General features: G+C 50.6%; 1 pseudogene; it reads right to left on the minus strand.

Moving 5' to 3' along the window:
* Positions 1-20,856, minus strand: part of LOC119360993 — a 35,222-nt pseudogene that overhangs the window by 6,181 nt on the left and 8,185 nt on the right.

Consider the following 20,856-nt stretch of genomic DNA (forward strand, 5'->3'; position numbering starts at 1 on the left):
TTAGGAGTCTGGTCACCAGCAGGGGTTGAACTACGAGTAGGTGAAGAACATGATGGTGTGTTCACGAGCACCACAAACATGTTAGGGTCAAACACATGGGCTAATTCCAAGCCGGGCTTGGTAAAGCAAGTACATTCATGCACTGTAACATGTCAAGCTGCAAAATCCCTTCCTGATTGGCGAACACTACTGCCCCTGCCCCAGCTAGGTAATGGGAACACACACGTGCATTCAATGTATATAAATGTCATCCTAATTGCAGCTTTTCTCACCGTTTTATTTGCAAGTAGACTTCGACCATCAACATCAGTGACGTGAGATACATCAGTATCTACGGCTCTTCGACGACACCAGTACCATGATTTTCAACTAAGCCAACGCGGCTTACTGTGAGAATGTGCAGGGCAGAGCAGCTAGTTTGATCGAGTCATGGAGCTACTTCCGAGACCTCTACAACTGCCAATACTATGAAGTATGCCTTCTGATTAAGCGAAATAGTTGATTGTTAAAAATGTAGCCACATCATAGCACCTTTAGTGCTGATGGAATGTTAAGATGTGTCACTCTTAAATATATGCCATCTTAGAAAGCATGCCCAGAAGGAAGTAAACATGATGTGCGAAGCACCCTGGAGTACCTTAATACTGCAATCCAAGTTGTGTTGTTGTGACCTGAGAAAACCTCTCAAAACAGGCTCTTGCCCCACTTTAGAGATAAGAATAAATTAAAATACACGGTCGAACAATACAAGGTAGCGTGAAAACCCTCTTACAAGATAACTGGACAACACAAAAGCACGTGTCTATGTTGCCGAAATATAACACAAATATGGCTGAATACAAGTGCTCCAACATCAAGTTCTTTTTGAGCCATCAATGGTTTGCCATCATTCCTTTTTGAGCCATTAAGGACCAAAGATTGTGCGAATTCAGTTTATTTCGTGTCATCCTTACTTGTTCCAAAGACAGTCATTACATTCCACAGATACAAAACAATCACATACCGTTCACGCTCAAACCAAGTCCACATAAAGCGGTCTAAAACGTGGGCTAGCTACAGAAGCAGCTGTCGAGCAGCATGCGCGTGCATAGCGAGGAGCGAGATGTCCTTGACGACAAAGCGTGGCTTTGGACGTCACCTGTTTGGTTGCCCGTGAGAAAGAATCTTGTTGTTTGATTACCCGCATATACTATTGGGTCTTCAATTAAACAGCTCTGGGCCTGTGGTGGGAATGTTCAGATCGACGGTTTCTAGCAAGGCAAACCGAGCTAAGCCACATCGAGCACACAGGAGTGGGGCCCTTGGATGAGTGGAGGCTAGAGGGATGTGAGTTGTGTAAGTGCTTCTTTTATCACCACTAATCTCCTCCCTAATCTCCTTTCTTCCTTCTCCCCTCTAATCTACATAATCGTGCTTTGATTCGAGATAAACTCTACATGAAAAAGATGCACATCAATGTTACAGTTTCATTCAGGCGAACGGATCGTAGTTTCATCGAGCATAAATGCTCAATTTTGTGTTCATGTTTGGAGCTATTTTAGATGAATTTAGTTAAATTCATCGCGCACGATCGACCGTTTGAAATTTCCTTTGACCAGTAGCCTAATCTTGCAGTTCCTCACGACATTGTGTTGCAAGTTTTCTGTTTCGATGATTATTCATCTCGGCCTTCTCTCATTGATCCACCATGATGCGCGCACTATATTTCTTCTACTCGGTCCTCTGCTTTTCAGAGCTCTCCTATTCGTCCCTCTCGACGGCGGCGCCGTTCCTCTTGACCTTCTTGCCCGTGTCCGACTACACTGGAGTTGTTTACAGCATCGTTCATCTCGCCCTCCTCTCTCTCACCCTACTGCACTGGCTCTGCCATGGCACGCGCACTGCATTTCTGCTTCTTTGTCCTTTATCCCCCTGCGGACGTTCTCTGCGACGACGAGGCTAGCAACTAGTTCAGCGAGCCACTGACAGGGTCGCTCGTGCATGACTCTGTGCTCGTCGTGTTGGACGCGGAGCCACGGCCATCGTCCACCGCAGTCGCCATGGTCTGACACGCACTGCATTTCTCCTCACTGTTCCTGTGTCTCAATGCTCATCCGCACGTACTTTCTCTGCGGCGGTGACGCTATCAACTAGTTCGTCGTGACGCCCACAAGAACACTCGCCCGAGACTCCGTGCTCATCGTGTTGGACGATGCACCGCAGTCACCGTTCACCACAGTCGCGAGGCACAGTGTGTGTGTGTGTGTGTGTGTCAAGTGTAAGTGTGTGTGTTAAGTGTAAGTGTCACTCCCTCCATTTTACAATGTAGTGCACACGCGCTTTCCAGATCTAAGTTTGACCGTAAATTTAACCAACGAGATTAATTGCGGCGGGAGCAAAAGTTATACCACTGAATTCGTAGCCGCAATCGGTCTCGTTGGTTAAATTTAGGGTCAAACTTAGATCTCGGGATGCGTGGGCGCACTATATTATAAAACGGAGGAAGTAGCTCTTAATCATATCCCGCGTATACAACCGAACACTATGTAGTTGCATGAACCGAGCCAATGCAGGCAACCAAACGCTATGCCAAAATTGCTTCCTTAATACAAGAGGCCTAAATACGGGCAACCAAACAATGTGGATGCCAACTTTTTACTTGAGCCAGGCTGAGCTAGCCAGGCCGGCTCCTACGGCTACCAAACACGTCCGTGGTGATTCAGCTGTGGAACACCACACGCATCAGGTTGGCAATCGCCGTGAAGTGGAGGTGAGCTTGGACCCGCCCGTGCCTTGGGACTCGTACGACACCTTGGTCTCCTACCCCGCGTACGCGCCCACGACCACCGACCTGCTGCAACCATTGCCCGCGTCACCAACGGAGAACGAGAGCTTGTACGATCGTCCAGGCACGGTGCTCACCTCCTGCAGCAGCGTGCACTCCACTGGTGGAAAAAGGGCCTTTGGTCACGATTCGTAACTGCCATTAGTTGCGGTTGCGCAACCGCGACCAAACAGGCGCGACTAAAGGCCCCCCCTTTAGTCGCGGTTGCTTAAGAACCGCGACTAAAGGCCCGTCCACGTGGGCGCCAGGCGGCTGTCGGGGCGGAGGACCTTTAGTCGCGGTTCTTCTGGCCAACCGCGACTAAAGGCCGCCGCATGTTTAGGGTTTTAGCCCCCTCCCCCCCTAAACCTGTTTTCTGTTTAATTTGTATTGTTTTATTTCTTTTGTGCTTTATTTTAATTTTGAAGGAGTTTCACATATTCTACGGTACTACATACATGCATATGAATGTACAATTTCAAACAAATTTGAAATTAGAACCAAAAAGAATTCAAGAGGAATATACAATATATATTCAATATCATCGGATGACCATATACAATTTTGAACAAGTTTCCATACATAATTTAATGCATATAAAGTTCTACGTCCTCGTAATGGTGTTCTCCTTTAGGATGGAGGACTTCCCTCCTGAACCATCCAGCTAGTTCCTCTTGAAGTGGTCGGAAGCGAGCTTCTGGACTAAGTGTCGTGGTTCTAAGCCTGACAGTAGAGTGGGGGGTAGGTATGGAGAGGCAAGGTCCTAGCTATGGAGAGGTTGTAAGCACAAAGGATGTACGAGTTCAGGCCCTTCTCGAAAGAAGTAACAGCCCTACGTCTCGGAGCCCGGAGGCGGTCGAGTGGATTATGAATGTATGGATTACAAGGTGCCGAACCCCTCTGCCTGTGGAGGGGGGTGGCTTATATAGAGTGCGCCAGGACCCCAGCCAGCCCACGTAGGAGAGGGTTTAAGGTGAGTTAAGTCTGGGGCGTTACTGGTAACGCCCCACATAAAGTGCCTTTACTATCATAAAGTCTACTTAATTACAGGCCGTTGCGGTGCAGAGTGCCTCTTGACCTCCTGGTGGTCGAGTGAGTCTTCGTGGTCGAGTCCTTCAGGCCAGTCGAGTGAATCCTCGTTGGTCGACTGGAAGGCGACCTCTTCTAGGGATGTCCTAGGGTAAGTTACTTGGAACAGGTCCATGACCCTACCCTAGGTACATAACCCCATCATTAGCCCCCGAATGGATTGAGGCTTCGAGTGAAGAAGGAGTTGATGTCGTTTCCGATTAACCTTTGCGCTCTAGTTGTGCGCTGTTCTGGATCAAAGAATCTCTTCGTTGACAGGGAGCAATTCGTCTTCGGTCGACTCGATCCATTCTATTTTTGCGTCGAGTGATCTTTCGAGCTTCGACGATTCCCGAGCGACGGATCGCCGGAAACACCGCGTCTGACAGACTGATTTGTTGCTCGCGGATTCCGCGGGGTGCGAAATTTGGGGGCGCGCGCGAAGCGGGGCAGACCGCGGCGTTCGGATGGGACGGGGCATAGCCGCCTCGATCTCCGCGCCGCCTTTTTCGCCACGTATCCAGTCCTCATAACTGCTCCCAGATATGATTAGATCGACCGGGCCCACATGTCAGCCACTCGGAAGGGACCTTATAAATGTGCCCGGCGAGGATTTCTGTGCTGCGCCTCAGCATTCTCCCTCTCTCCCTCTGCTTCCTTCCTCCCTGCTCAGCGTGCCCGCTCTCGCCCCCGCACCACTTCCCTTCGTGCATCTCACCGGCGACCATGGCCAAGGAGAAGACGGCGGCGCTGGAGCGTGCCAAGAAGGCGTCGGCATCGGAGAAGGCGAAGGGGAGATCCACCAGCCGCAGAGGGTCCTCGTCCAGATCCCGCCTGCCGAAAGGCTGGGTCCAAGGAGACTGGATCCAGTCGACCATCACGGAGACGGACCTCCTCGACATGGCCAACGAGGGCTTGATCCCTCACGGAGCTGCGAGGTTGCCGGGGAAGGAGTGGCAGCCACAGCCAGAAGAGGGTGAGTGTGTGCTTCTGGCCACTCATGTTGATCGTGGGTTTTCCCTGCCGCCAAGCATTTTCTTCCGTGGCTTCTTGAATTTCTTTGGAGCGCAGCTCCACCACTTTACCCCAAACTCCATTTCCTATCTTGCTGCATTCGTGTCCATGTGTGAGGGTTTCTTGGGCTGTCGACCGCACTGGGGTTTGTTCAAACGTATCTTCACGTGTCGCTCTCAGACCGTGAAGAAGGCGAGCCCAGGTGATGAGAAGACCCGAGTCGTCCAAATGTGTGGGGGCCTGGGGATTCAGGTGAGGAACAATAGCACCTTCCCGCCCATGTCCTTTCCCGAGTCCGTCAGAGGCTGGCAGTCGACTTGGTTCTACTGTCAGGTCCAGTCGACGCCAGGGCAGTCGAGTGGACTCCCTCCGTTTACCATGGACCGAGTGAACAAGCCCTCCCCTCTGAAGCTGATTCCGGAGGAGAAAGCCGACGTGAAGATGTTGATGGAGCGCGTGGTGCAGTTGGTTCGGGAGGGGGTGACGGGCATGGATCTTCTGGAGGTCTTCCTCAGGCGTCGCATCCAACCCCTTCAATTCCGGAGCCACTGCATGTGGTTGTACTGTGGGCCCGAAGACGAGACTAGGGTCCATCCAGAAGAAGTCGACGATGCCACTCTGGAAAGATGGATGGTAGCCGTTACCGGAAACAGGGACAACCCGCGCGGAGCCAGAAGGATTCCTCCACTCGACCACAACAGCGACCCAAACAAGGTACACTCGCTCTGCTTTCCATTGTGTCCTTGTCGTATTCATTTCTGCTAACCCTGCCGACTGGTCGACTGATCCTTGTTTGGGCATCTGCTAGGCCTTCACCGAGTTGTACTCAATGCCCAATGGGGCACAAGCTTCGACTGATGAAGGCGAGGCGAGCGGGGGCGAGGCGAGTGGGGGCGAGAGCCAGGAAGAGGAGGAATGGGACTCGGATGCTGCAGGGGATGATGACGACGATGATGATGATGAAGGTGATGAAGATGACATCGAGGACGAGGAAGAAGAGGAGGAGGAGGTCGTTCCACCGCGCTCAGAAAGGCGGTCGAAGCTTGTCCACGACCCTTCGACCGAACGTGGTAAGGGGGTCGCGACCGCCACTCAGTCGACCAAGCGCCCTCGGACCACCTCTCCGGCGCCGACTGAAAAGGCGCCGAAGCAGCCCAGGGCGGCCTCATCGAAGCCGACCAAGCTCCTGCCGAAGATGAAGGTGTCCATCCCCACCATATCAGGGTAATTGTGTTGCTCATATTTTCTTATTCTGTGCGAACTTTATCTCTGGTCGACGCTGAGGTTAGTCGACTGATCCTTTGGAGTTGCAGTGCCGCTACTTCTGAGACCTCGACCCGGGCCGATGACCACGAGATGGAGGATGCAGCAACTTCGAATCCAGGTACTGTGTTCTTAATACCATTCTTAGTCGACTGACTCGCGATCTCTGATCCTGATCCTTCTCCGCAGCTCCACCCAACACTGTTATCGATCTTCCTGATGATGATGAGGATGAAGAGCCGCTGAAGCACAGGAGGAGTCGGAAAGCGTCCGCCAGTAAGGTGCCTCAGGATGTGCCGGCGCCTGAAATTCTGACTGTGGAGGAAGAGAACACCACTCGACACACGGTGACCTTCGCGAATCCACTGACGAGTGCTCAGCAGCCTTCCCTCTTCATGACGCACCACGTCCCGGAGGACCAAGCTGGCGCAGCGAAGGAGGCGATACGCCAGGCGGGACTCATGATGGAGCAGCTGAAGACCATCCGGGACGCGAGCCAGGCAGCTTATGACGCCAGTTCTGCCCTCCAAAGCAATGTCCAGGTCAGTCGACCGCTGTTTGTTCTGTTGGATATGCTACCAAAAACTTTTCTTTTCCGGAATTTATATTAGTCACCCACTGGGTGTGTCGAATAAACTCCGTGTTAGCGGGGGCACGCTGAGTGCACCCGCTGGGTGTAGTCCCCAAGGCTAAGGTCGACTGCTGGCAGTCGGCCTTAGGTTTTATGATGTCAATCTTTCTGTCAGTCGACTGGTCGACTGGATTTCGCAAACCGGTGGGGGCACGCTGAGTGCACCCACTGGGTGTAGTCCCTAAGGCTAAGGTCGACTGCTGGCAGTCGGCCTTAGGCTTTATGATGTCAATCTTTCTGTCAGTCGACTGGTCAACTGGATTTCGCAAAGCGGTGGGGGCACGCTGAGTGCACCCGCTGGGTGTAGTCCCCAAGGCTAAGGTCGACTGCTGGCAGTCGGCCTTAGGCTTTATGATGTCAATCTTTCTGTCAGTCGACTGGTCGACTGGATTTCGCAAACCGGTGGGGGCACGCTGAGTGCACCCACTGGGTGTAGTCCCCGAGACTGTGGTCGACTGCTTGCAGTTGATCACAGTCTTAGAGAATGCGTCTCGCACACTGTTTTTTTTTTGAGGTCGACTGGTCGACTTTGTCTTCAACAGGATTAGTGGGGGCACGCTGAGTGCACCCACTGGGTGTAGTCCCCGAGACTACGGTCGAATGCTTGTATTCGGCTGTAGTCTTAGAAACGTGTGTTTTTCCCTTTTTCACTCGGAAGTGAGTTACATTTGACGTTTAGTCGATTGGTTCTTCGCAGAACTCCTGTGATCTTGTGGCTCGCTACTCAGAGCTGGAACAAAAACATACTCAAGTCGAGCTGAGCTTGAAGCTGGTTCAGGAGAAGCTGACAAAGGCAAAGGAGGAGACCGAAGGTATGTTTGGTGAGACCCTGACGACTGCTTTTCCCCTTGCTTGTTTCAGCACCTGATCTTGCTGTAACTTGCAGGCAAGGTAAGGGAGGCCCAGCAGAAGAAAGACCTTGAGCTAGCTGAGAAGATCAAGCTTGTTGACGAGAAGTTAGCTTCAGTCACCAAGCTCGAACAAGACAATACCAATCTGAAAACTGCTCTTGGGATTGCCAACAAGGAAGTCAGTCGACTGAGAACTGACAAAGCTGCCTTGACCGACCAAGTCAGCAAATTGACTGAGAAGAAAACTGAACTGGAAGCCTTCCTGAGTGGCCTTGCCAAGAAGCTGTTTCTTATGCTTGAAGGTAAACCTCCATGTTTGGTAAATATTTCCAACTGTGGCTTCTTCCATTCGACTATCCCCTTGACTTAGTGATCACTCTTGCAGAATTTTGTCAAAACTTCGAAGAGGAAACCAGCCGACTGGAGCCAAACCTTGACCCCGTCAATTCTCCGGTGAACGACGAAGTTGCCATGGATGTTTTCCGACTGGAGTCTCGTGTTGCAGCTGTCGTGGACTATCTCGCAAGGCTGAAGCTCGCCACATCTCGCATCGACTCGACGCTCTGGCCTGAGGAGACACTTCAGAATGACCTTGAGTCGCTGATGGCCCGCTTGAACACGATCCCTGGTCGAGTGCAGGAGTGGAAGAAGTCCTCGGCTCGGTGTGGTGCAGATGTCGCTCTGTGTCTGGCCCGAGTCCACTGCAAAGATGCACGAGAGGAGAAGCTGGCGGCCCTTCGGGTGGCCAATACCAAGAAGCATGACTTCAGGTCCTTTATGGAGACTTTCCTTGCAGCTGCCACTCGGATTGCCGATGGAATTGACCTTGATGAATTTGTTGCACCTTCCAGCCCTCCACAGGAGGGGTAAAAAACTTCTTCTGGCTCGACTCTTTAAATTTGCCTCGGTATGCCGAGTGGAATTGTAACCGACAAACTTTAACAGGCTTGACGCCTGAGCACTTTCGGTTCCTTTAGATATCGATTCGAACTTGAATTTGGCGCTTGAATATGATTGCCTTCGGCTCAAAATGTCTTTTGCAGGTTCAAAGCAAGGTGCCTGTGCTTAGGCGAGCGTTTGGACTGCAGCTAAGCCTCCGAGTGAGAGGGTCGCTCTTCACTCGGTAGGATTCTTGTAACTTAGGCGAGCGCAGGGCTGCAGCTAAGCTCCCGAGTGAGAGGGTTGCTCTCCACTCGGTAAGATTTTTATAACTTAGGCGAGCACGAGGCTGCAGCTAAGCCTCCGAGTGGAAGGCTGGCTTACCACTCGGTAGGATTTTCACAACTTAGGCGAGTGCTTGGACTGCAGCTAAGCCCCCGAGTGAGAGGGTTGCTCTTCACTCGGTAGGATTTTTATAACTTAGGCGAGCGCGAGGTCGCAGCTAAGCCTCCGAGTGGAAGGCTGGCTTACCACTCGGTAGGATTTTGATAAACTTAGGCGAGTCCTTGGACTGCAGCTAAGCCTCCGAGTGAGAGGATCGCTCTTCACTCGGTAGGATTTTCACAACTTAGGCGAGTGCTTGGACTGCAGCTAAGCCCCCGAGTGGAAGGCTGGCTTACCACTCGGTAGGATTTTGATAAACTTAGGCGAGTCCTTGGACTGCAGCTAAGCCTCCGAGTGGAAGGCTGGCTTACCACTCGGTAGGATTTTGATAAACTTAGGCGAAACGGATTCGCAGCTAAGCCTCCGAGTGAGAGTCTGGCTCACCACTCGGTAGGATTTTTACAAACTTAGGCGAAACGGATTCGCGGCTAAGTCAACCACTGAGGGGGAGTTTTTATGTGGACAAAAATAAAAAGTGATGACACTATTATTTCCAAACCCATGAACTACAGAAGTACTTTATTGCAACTCATCCGAGTGATAAAACTTAAGTGTAAAATGGGCGGAGTAGCTCCGCGTTCCAAGCTCGGGGCTCCTCGATATTATGCTCGACGTTGTAAAGACGGTACGCCCCGTTGTGGAGAACCTTGGTGACGATGAAGGGACCTTCCCAAGAAGGAGCAAGCTTGTGTGGTTTGTGCTGATCCACTCGGAGAACCAAATCCCCTTCCTGGAAGGCTCGACCTCTCACATTTCGGGCGTGGAAACGGCGCAGATCTTGTTGGTAGATGGTCGACCGGATCAGGGCCATCTCCCTTTCTTCCTCTAAAAGGTCGACTGCGTCCTGCCGCGCTTGTTCAGCTTCTGCTTCGTTGTAGATTTCGACTCGAGGAGCATTGTGGAGAAGATCACTCGGCAAGACTGCTTCGGCTCCATAGACCAAGAAGAATGGAGTTCTTCCGGTCGACCGATTGGGCGTGGTCCGCAGTCCCCAGAGTACAGATGGAAGTTCGTCGACCCAAGCTCCAGCCGCGTGTTTGAGATCACGCATCAGTCGCGGCTTCAGTCCCTTGAGAATCAGTCCATTAGCTCGCTCTGCTTGTCCATTCGACTGCAGATGGGCGACTGATGCATAGTCGACCCGTGTGCCCTGGGAGTTGCAGAAGGTTCTGAATTCCTCTGAGTCAAAGTTCGACCCATTATCCGTAATGATGCTGTGCGGGACTCCATATCTGAATATTAGTTCCCTGATGAAGCTAACAGCAGTACCGGTGTCGAGGCTCTTGATTGGTTTAGCCTCGATCCACTTGGTGAACTTGTCGACTGCCACCAGTACATGCGTGAAGCCACTTCGTCCTGTTCTCAAAGGGCCGACCATGTCCAGCCCCCAAACTGCAAAAGGCCAGACGAGTGGGATGGTCTTCAAAGCTGACGCAGGTTTGTGCGACATATTCGAGTAGAACTGACATCCCTCGCACTTATCCACTATCTCCTTTGCCATCTCATTCGCCTTGGGCCAGTAAAATCTGGCTCGGTATGCTTTGGCCACGATGGTCCGGGAGGACGCATGATGACCACAGGTCCCCGAGTGAATATCATCGAGGATGAGTCGACCTTCTTCTGGTGTTATGCACTTCTGACCGACTCCAGTCGTGCTCTCTCTGTATAATTGTCCTTTGATGACGGTAAAGGCCTTAGATCGACGGACGATCTGTCGAGCCTCTTCCTCATCCTCCGGAAGCTCTTTCCTCAAGATATATGCGACATACGGAATCGTCCAGTCGGGAATGACTACCAAAACCTCCATGATCAAGTCGACCACCGCTGGGACTTCAACTTCAGTCGGATCTGTGGCACTCTTGGGCTGCGGAGTTTCTTCGGTGAAAGGATCTTCTTTGACTGACGGAGTATGTATATGCTCCAAGAACACACCACTCGGAATGGCTTCTCTCTTGGAACCTATCTTTGCTAGATCATCAGCTGCTTGATTTTTCAGTCGGGGTATATGATGGAGCTCTAACCCCTCGAACTTTTTCTCCAGCTTCCTCACTGCACTGCAGTATCCAGTCATGGCTGGGCTTCTCACGTCCCACTCTTTCATCACCTGATTGACCACTAAATCCGAGTCGCCATAGACCATTAGGCGACGGACGCCGAGTGAAATGGCCATGCGCAACCCGTATAGGAGGGCCTCATATTCTGCCTCATTGTTGGAGGAATCAAAGTGAATCTGGAGCACATATCTGAGCTTATCTCCTCTGGGGGAAACCAGGACAACCCCAGCACCGGAACCATTCAACATCTTAGAACCATCGAAAAACATGGTCCAATGCTCCGAGTGAACTTCAGTCGGCTGCTGCTGTTCGATCCACTCGGCGAGGAAATCTGCTATTGCCTGGGACTTAATGGCTTTCTTTGCCTCAAACTTGATATCAAGGGGAAGAAGTTCAATCGCCCATTTGGCCACTCGACCAGTTGCATCTCTGTTGTGCAAAATCTCTGATAGTGGAGCGTCGCTGACGACTGTGATTGAATGGTTAGAGAAATAATGAGCAACCTTCTTTGTGGTCATGTATATTCCATACACAAGCTTCTGATAATGAGGATATCTCTGCTTGGATGGAGTCAAGACTTCAGACAAATAATACACTGGGCGCTGAACTTTGAGAGCTTTTCCTTCTTCTTCCCGCTCGACCGTTAGCACAGTACTGACGACTTGTCCTGTGGCTGCGATGTAGAGCAACAGAGGCTCTTTGCTGATTGGAGCAGCAAGCACCGGCTGGGTGGAGAGCAGAGCTTTTAGCTCGGCAAACGCTGCATCAGCTTCTGGAGTCCACTCGAACTTGTCAGCCTTCTTCATCAGTCGGTAAAGAGGCAATGCCTTTTCACCGAGTCGTGAGATGAATCGACTTAATGCGGCCAAGCATCCAGTAAGCTTCTGGACATCGTGCACTCGCACAGGGCGTTTCATTCAGAGAATAGTGCCAATCTTTTCTGGGTTGGCGTCGATTCCCCGTTCGGAAACGAGAAAACCGAGTAACTTGCCACCAGGAACTCCAAATGTGCACTTTGATGGATTGAGCTTGATATCATACCTTCTGAGGTTGGCAAATGTTTCGGCGAGGTCAGCGAGCAGGTCGGAACCTTTTCGTGACTTGACAACAATATCATCCATATAAGCTTCCACATTCCGACTGATTTGAGTGAGTAGACACTTCTGGATCATTCGCATAAATGTGGCTCCGGCATTCTTGAGGCCGAATGGCATGGTGATATAGCAGAAGCACCCGAATGGAGTGATGAAAGCTGTTTTTACTTCATCGGGCCCATACAGACGGATCTGGTGGTACCCGGAGTAAGCATCTAAAAAAGACAACCTCTCGCATCCCGCGGTCGAGTCAACAATTTGATCTATGCGAGGGAGAGGAAAGTGATCTTTCGGGCAGGCCCGGTTGACGTGCTTGAAATCAATGCACATTCGGAGCGACTTGTCCTTCTTAGGAACCATGACGACATTAGCGAGCCACTCGGAGTGGAATATCTCTCGGATAAATCCTGCCGCCAACAGTCGAGCCACTTCTTCACCGATGGCCTTTCTCTTCTGGATGGCGGACCGCCGTAGATGTTCTTTGACTGGCTTTGCAGACGAGTCGACTCTTAGGCGATGCTCAGCCAGTCCCCTGGGAACACCTGGCATGTCAGCGGGCTTCCATGCAACAATGTCCCAGTTCTCACGGAGGAACTGCATGAGCGCTTCTTCCTATTTTGGGTCGAGTGTTGTGGAGATGCGGGTCGGAGCTGCTTCGGGGTCGGTCGGGTGAATGTGAACAGGCTTCGTCCCACCGGACGACTGGAATGCAGATTCTGTGGCGGGCTTCTTGGATCGCAGTAAGTCACTCGGATCTGCGTTTTGCTTGTATTCTTCGAACTCGACCGCTGTCACTTGGGAATCGGCAATTTTGGAGCCCTTCTGAAAGCACTCCTCTGCCTTTTTCCTATCACCGGTGACAGTGATCACACCTTTGGGACCGGGCATCTTCAATTTGAGGTATACGTAACATGGTCGAGCCATGAACCGTGCATAGGCTGGTCTCCCCAAAATGGCATGATATGCACTTTGAAAATCCACGACCTCAAACGTCAACTTTTCTTTGCGAAAATGCTTTGAATCGCCAAACACTACGTCCAAAGCTATCTGGCCGAGTGACTCGGCCTTCTTCCCTGGTATAACTCCATGGAAGCTCATGTTACTAGTGCTCAGTCGGGACATCGGAATGCCCATACCTTTCAACGTGTCTGCATATAACAGATTCAGCCCACTTCCACCATCCATCAGCACCTTTGTCAGTCGAGTGCCTTCGACAACTGGATCGACCACCAAAGCTTGCCTCCCAGGGGTGGCAATATGAGTCGGGTGATCAGATTGGTCGAATGTGATGGGTGTTTGAGACCACTTCAGATAATTTGCCTTTGCTGGGGCAACCATGTTAACCTCTCGGTTAATCACTTTCAGTCGACTTCTGCTTTCCACATCTGCGAAGATCATCAGAGTGGAGTTGATATGCGGATAGCCTCCCTCACTGTCCTCTTTGTCTTCGGCCTTGTCCGGCTCCTTCTCCTTGTCCTTAGACTGTTTTCCCTGAAACTGCTGGATCAGGAGTCGACATTGGCGAGTGGTGTGCTTTGGGTAAATGATATTCCCCTCTTCATCTTTCTTCGTGTGGATGTGGCACGGCATATCCATCACGTCGTTCCCTTCTTTATCCTTCACCTTCTTGGGGTTCCAGGATCCTTTAGGTTTCCCCTTAGACTTTCCTTGAGTCACGGCCAGAGCCTCTCCAGGAGCTGCCGGTTCAGCCTTCCGCTTCTGTTTCCGACTGGTGTTTCCTTTTTCCGACTGACTCGGCTTGTGCTTGCCGCTTCAGAGTCGGTCTTCTTCTTCGCCGTTGGCGTACTTGGTAGCAATCTCCATCATCCGACTCAAGGTCATGTCACCAGTTCGACCAAATTTCAAACTCAGTTCTCTGTTCTTGACACCATCTTTGAAGGCGCATACTGCCTGATGGTCAGAGACATTTTCCACAGTGTGGTGCAAAGTGATCCACCTCTGAATATACTCTCTGAGAGTCTCATTGGTTTTCTGCACGCAGACTTGCAACTCTGTCAATCCCGCTGGTCGCTTGCAAGTCCCTTCGAACGTTCTGACGAACACTCGGGACAGATCTTCCCAAGTGTAAATGCTGCTAGGAGGCAATTGAGTCAACCATGCCCTGGCAGAACCTTCCAACATGAGGGGCAAATGCTTCATGGCCACCTCGTCGTTCCCACCACCGATCTGAACTGCCACTCGGTAGTCTTCAAGCCAAGTTTCAGGCTTAGACTCACCAGTGAACTTGCTGACTCCTGTTGCCAACCTAAAATTGGGGGGGATAACTGCGGCTCTGATAGCTCTGCTGAAACATTCAGGACCAGAAACATGTACTCGACTGCTCGTGGGTACATCTCTGTCGAGTGCACCTCGATGGGCTCTGTTCCGGTCGACCAACCCTTGCACGATAATGGATCGCGCGTCGAAGCCTGGCTCTCTGGGGTCAACTGGAACCCTACGCCCTGTACTGTACTGACGCCTATCATCTGGCTGCCGAGGAGCGTAAGACCCACCCCTCGGAGGGGAATAGGGCACTCGACGCCTATCATCTCGGTCGAGTCTGTCGCCATATTGATCTCGCCAATTCTCACGCCCTTCGCGCCGCGGAGGCGATCTGGGGCTGTGAGCCGACTGAACCGTATTCACAGTGACAGATCGACTGTGAATTCTGTTGCGCGACTGAGACATGGCTGAATTCTGATCTCCTGCTGCCCGGAGCAGATCCCTGATCTGCAGCAAACCTCTGCCAGCCTCTGACTGCGAAGGCTGAATGGACTCTGCTATACGGGTCGCAGCTGCTAAATTCTGAATTGGGGTTCGATATACCTGAGTCGGCGGGAAGAGTTGACGTCGACTGGTGTCGGGAACTCGTTGCCGCGCGCGCTCGTCGAGTGCTCGCTGAAGGTTCTCCAGTCGAGTGCGCTCGGCCAAATTGGCCAGACGCGCCTCCTCCAAGGCACGAGCCTCGGGGGTTTCTCCTGCGATGGGAATACGCAGGGGATCCTCGTTCCTGCGGTGAAGCTCTTCTCTTTGCAGAGAGTCGAGTGGCTCGGGCTGGTACTCTTCGTAGCCTCGAGCAGGGTCGCCGCCGTCGCCTGCTCCACCACCGCGGGCGAAGCCAGGAGGGCTGTGGGGCCCGTCGACCATCAAGATTTCCGCCGCTGGATCACTGCTTCCGCACTCGGATGCAGTCTCTCCGGAGCCAGTCGACTGATCGAACAAGCCGTAGAGAGATTCGTTGGGCTCGATTGCCGCAACTTGTGTAGTGGTCGACTGGAGAGCCACCGCGTGACTCACCCATCGCTGAAGCCTCGACCGGCCTGAGCGCTTGCGCTGGCGGGAGACCGGGAGGGTGGAAGACGGAGGAGCCGACCGATACTGGGTCGATGGTTGCCGCAGCAGAACGCCGCGGATACATGCACGAAAATGCGTCGCACCGCGGACGGGGAGCGCATCTACGTCGAGTGGAGCCTCCTGGAGCCATGCGGAGTCGTCGGCGATGAAGGTGAGAGTGCCGAGACGGATCTCTTGACCCTCGATCAAAACTCCAGCAGACACCATGATGAAAATACTCGGAAGAATTGCAACTTCTCCACAAAATCGCTAAAACACCTGCCCCACGGTGGGCGCCAACTGTCGTGGTTCTAAGCCTGACAGTAGAGTGGGGGTAGGTATGGAGAGGCAAGGTCCTAGCTATGGAGAGGTTGTAAGCACAAAGGATGTACGAGTTCAGGCCCTTCTCGGAAGAAGTAACAGCCCTACGTCTCGGAGCCCGGAGGCGGTCGAGTGGATTATGAATGTATGGATTACAAGGTGCCGAACCCCTCTGCCTGTGGAGGGGGGTGGCTTATATAGAGTGCGCCAGGACCCCAGCCAGCCCACGTAGGAGAGGGTTTAAGGTGAGTTAAGTCTGGGGCGTTACTGGTAACGCCCCACATAAAGTGCCTTTACTATCATAAAGTCTACTTAATTACAGGCCGTTGCGGTGCAGAGTGCCTCTTGACCTCCTGGTGGTCGAGTGAGTCTTCGTGGTCGAGTCCTTCAGGCCAGTCGAGTGAATCCTCGTTGGTCGACTGGAAGGCGACCTCTTCTAGGGATGTCCTAGGGTAAGTTACTTGGAACAGGTCCATGACCCTACCCTAGGTACATAACCCCATCACTAAGCATCATCCGGAGGTTATTCCTCTGAGCATTGGTATCACTCGGAACCCGCCGCTCAGAGGTGTATCTCCGGATCATCTCACAGACATAGTATGCACATAGATTGGTCCCCGCTGGCTGAATATCCTCACCATTCTTAGCCTTTGACCTTTTGAATTCTAGCTCTTTTTTGAATTCACCGACCTTTGTATCTACGAACCGTCTCCAAACCCTACGAGGCAAAGAAAATTAAATGAACAAGAGAGTTATTAGTTACTTGATATTAGGAAATGAACGAAATAGGCCGATCGATATAGAGCGCAAATGAATGAAAATAATTACTTCTGCAGCATTCTTCTCATGCCGCCCCAAAGCTTTGGATCCTTATTCAGAGAGTCGTGGACGAGACATTCTGAGGTGTCAACTTTAATTACTAGCAGAATCCAGTGGAACCTGCGGACACGATACATGCACAGTACGTCATGCATAACTCATCGATTAGCCGGCCACATACCATGCATGGAGTAAACAAAAGAGAATGTGCTCAAGACAGAAACACTCACCTAAAATGGTAAGGAAATAGAATATCACTTTTGAGTTCCTGCTTTGTAAGAAACTGCCACAGGTCTGCCTCCATGTCGGCGGGGTGATGCTCCAACACATATCCATTAACGATGTGTGGGTCAATGAACCCAACATCATGGATGTTCCTTACTCTGCATTCCTTAATCTTCATTCTGCATGTATAATAGCGGACACAACAATATAGTTAGGACATATATATAGTGCAGGCAATATGAACGAGATGGGGTAGAAATAAATCACTTACAGAACGTAGCAACTGATGATAGATTTGTCGAGCTCGCGCAGATTGAAAAGCTGGAACAATTCACTCAGATGAATTTGTACATAGTAATGTTTGAAGTGATGCTCATATCTAACTTCCGCATAAATATATTCTTTGGCGTTTTTATTTTTTATGTAACCCTTGTACCATTTCAGCAGACCTTTCATTTGTGGAGGTAGATCCTCTTCCTGCGCAGGCTCGACGAGAGGCCCATTCTTCACATATGTAATTACTACCTCCTTCACTGGCGCCTCATCAAGGCCTAACAGTTCACGAAGAGTAATACCTAAGTTGGCCGCTTGTTCTCTGGCACTCGTTACAGTCAATCCATGTGCTGCCGCAGCTGCTATGATATCGGGGTCATCCGGACCGGCGGCTTTCACTATAAGCGGGGCAATCGATTGTTTACTTTGTTCCCCGAGCTGGGCAACTCGTTTCCCGCTTTTTTTACTTTCTAATTCCGTTTTCTCGGCCTCCTCCAAGGCTTTGTTCTCTTGGTTCTCCGCCCGCTCTTTCTTCTCCTTCAACATGAGTGCCTGCCTACGAAGTTCACGTGCATAGTCGTCAGGCAGATTCTTCGCGGCTTGGGACGGTGTGCTCAAAAATGACTTAGCCCACTTCTTTTGCTCATCAGAAAATACTGGCTTGGGCTCGGGCTCTCTTTTCTTCTTGCAGTCCACCTTCCATTTCTCATGATCAGCAGCCGCGGCCGCGGCAGTTTCCTCGGCACTACGTTCCCAAGGCCTTGTGGGGAGAGGCTTCAGTGATGGCTCCGGTACCTTTGTGGTCTTAGGTACATAAGGGTCCGGGTTAATAATCCAGGACTGCTTCTGCTTCTTTGCCGGAGGTGGATTGGGGGGCGGCGTCTGATCACCCGCCGGACGAGGACTGGGGGGCGGCGTCTGATCACCCGCCGGACGTTGTGGACTGGGGGGCGTCGGCTGACGTGACGGAGGTGTAGGTGAACCGCCACCACCACCACCACCGTAGGGGGGTGGACTTGTTGTCCTTGGCGCCTCGCCTAGAAACTTGATAAACTTCTTTTGCCATAGAATGAAATGGCGCTTGACATCTCCAAGTCTTTTCTCCCCTTCAGGTGTAGCAATGTCAATCTCCAGGTCCTCAAACCCTTGGACTATGTCCTCCACCGTGACACGAGCATAGCCATCTTGAATGGGGTTGTTGTGGTGGAGTGCTCCAGGTAAACATGGTAAAGCACTGCCGATGGCTACCTTCATGGACATGTTCCCGATAGGATAATATAGATGACATTCTTTCATCTCCTTTATATCGTCCACGGGGTAGCGAGGAGGCTCCGGTGCAGTAATTTCGACCACCAGAGGCTCCGGTGCAGTAATTTCGATCGTCGGTGCATCTGCACCAGCCGATGGGGCCTCCGTGGAAGCTACACTGCTTCTCCGCTGCTGGCTTCTGAGATCCGCTGGATGATCTTCATGCTGCGCCCGAGCTGCATCTCTTTCGGCTACTAGTACACTCACGGTTTTCTTCATCACATCCATTTCCGATGCCAACCGCGCCACAACATCTGCTTCCCGATCCATCTTTCTCTTCCGGCTTCTATAACTGTACGGGTCATCGTTCTGGGGGAACCCTATTTTCCACGGAATGTGCCCCATGCCTCGTACACGTCCTCCGTGTTCAGGATTCCTGAGGGCTTTTGTCAGCGCGTCGTTCTCTCTGTTGAACTTGATCTTCCCCTCTTGAGCATCCCTCATTGCGTCAATAAGGGCTTGGGTGGGTTTAATTATTTTGCCCCGGTAAACACACTCCCCTGTCTCCGGGTTCAGCGTTCCCCCATGCCCGTACCACCAGCTTTTGGCCCTTGGGTCCCATCCCTCCGTACCTGGACGGATTCCTCGCGCCCTCAGCTCGTTCTCCATCTTCTCCCACCTAGGCTCCCAAAGGCGATACCCTCCTGGCCCCATAATATGATTGTACTCCTTCTTAGCCGCATTTTCCTTATTTTTTTCGATATTTGAATGAACTGCTCCGATTTCTTTTGCTTCACAAATTTTGGCCAATCATGTTTCAGTTTCTCATATTGTCCTTTGAAATCCGGAGTCTTGTTCTGCTTGACAAAGTCATGGGCTAGATTTTGCTTGAATTTCCGGAATGCGTCGGCCATCTTATGAAGAGCGAACTGCTCCGATTTTTCTTGAAGCAATCTTTTTTTGTTCTCTTATCGACAAAAGTGAAACCAGCAATTCGTGCCTTCTTTGGCTTATTCCACTCCTGGACGGTGATCGAGACGTTGTCTCTAACAATGGCTCCGCATTGGTTGACAAACTTGGTGGCGTTCTTGCAGGGCTCCAGCGGCCTGCCGGTTGCACTGTCGACAACCTCGATGGTGCATGTTTCTCCTTGTTTCATCGTCTTGGTTGCGCCACGCTTTGACGACGTACTCGATTGTTTTGACGATCCGGCCGAGGGCTAAAATAAGAAAGAGAGTCGCGCGCGTTAGTACACACATATTTATTCAAATCAGTTAGTTTGTATCACCAGAGGCTCAATGTATATATATACCTCGGCGCCGGAGGTGGTTGCTACTTCCATTTGAAGATCGTCGTTTATCGACGTTTGTTCGGCATCATCTTGCTGACGGCGCCCTTCATCTTCACCGTCAAGGTTCAGATAAGAAGAGATATCATCTTCTTCTTGTCCGGTCGGCACATATAGAATATCGCCGTTTATGATGCCGAACATATGTGCTTCACCGTCCGGATCATAGTTGTCCATAATCGGGTCAGCTCTATCGTCCGCCATTATGTCAGTCCTGAAAACATGTAGTAAAAACAAATTAATTAAGTGAAGAAGGGGGGCGGTGGCGGTGGCGAAAGGGCGGTGGCAAAAGGAGGGGGCGAGGAAGGGGTGGGAGAGGGTGTCGCGGTAGAGCGCGAGAGCAGTCTTATGGTTTCAGACCATGAGCTGCAGTCATTTGCTAGAGAACTTGAGTCATTTGCTAGAGAACTTGAGTGTGACGCCCGGATACATTAACCTCTGCTAATGGTACCACATCACCACGATTACTGTGGTTAATCTCGTGATGATTCAAGTCCCTTTCGAATTTAAAAATTCAAAATCAAGTTAAAAAATTAAAAATTTCAAACATAAAAACTAAAATGTTCAAAGCGTGGCAAATAATCCCTTGATAATTGTCACGTTGAAAACCACATTTGTAAAGTATTTAAATGCGCTTTGGTGAATAAAACCGTGCCTTAAACAATAAATTAAATGCATTTTATAATTTATAAAATCTTAAACTTTTTTAATTAGGCATGAAACCTTTTGTGGTCGCGGTTGGGGAGGCAACCCGCGACTAAAGGGTGACCTTTAGTCGCGGTTGGGGAGGAGACCCGCGACTAAAGGGCTTTTTTGGCGGGGTTTTGTTCCCGCGCGCAACGACCTTTAGTCGCGGTTGGGCAGGCCAACCGCGACTAAAGGTATTCTTAAAATACTTTTTCTTTTTCAAAATGTTAAAAATACAAATAATATATCGAAAAATTCAGAAAAATAAAACTAATTCAATTCAATATGTTAAAAACACAAATATTATATCAAAAAATTCAGAAAAATAAAACTAATTCAATTCAAAATTCTAAAAATACAAATAATATATCAAAAAATTAAGAAAAATAAAACTAATTCAATTCAAAATGTTAAAAATACAAATAATATATCAAAAAATTCAGAAAAATAAAACTAATTCAATTCAATATGTTAAAAACACAAATAATATATCAAAAAATT

The sequence above is a fragment of the Triticum dicoccoides genome, chromosome 2B (assembly GCF_002162155.2).
Source record: "Triticum dicoccoides isolate Atlit2015 ecotype Zavitan chromosome 2B, WEW_v2.0, whole genome shotgun sequence".
Lineage (NCBI taxonomy): Eukaryota > Viridiplantae > Streptophyta > Magnoliopsida > Poales > Poaceae > Triticum > Triticum dicoccoides.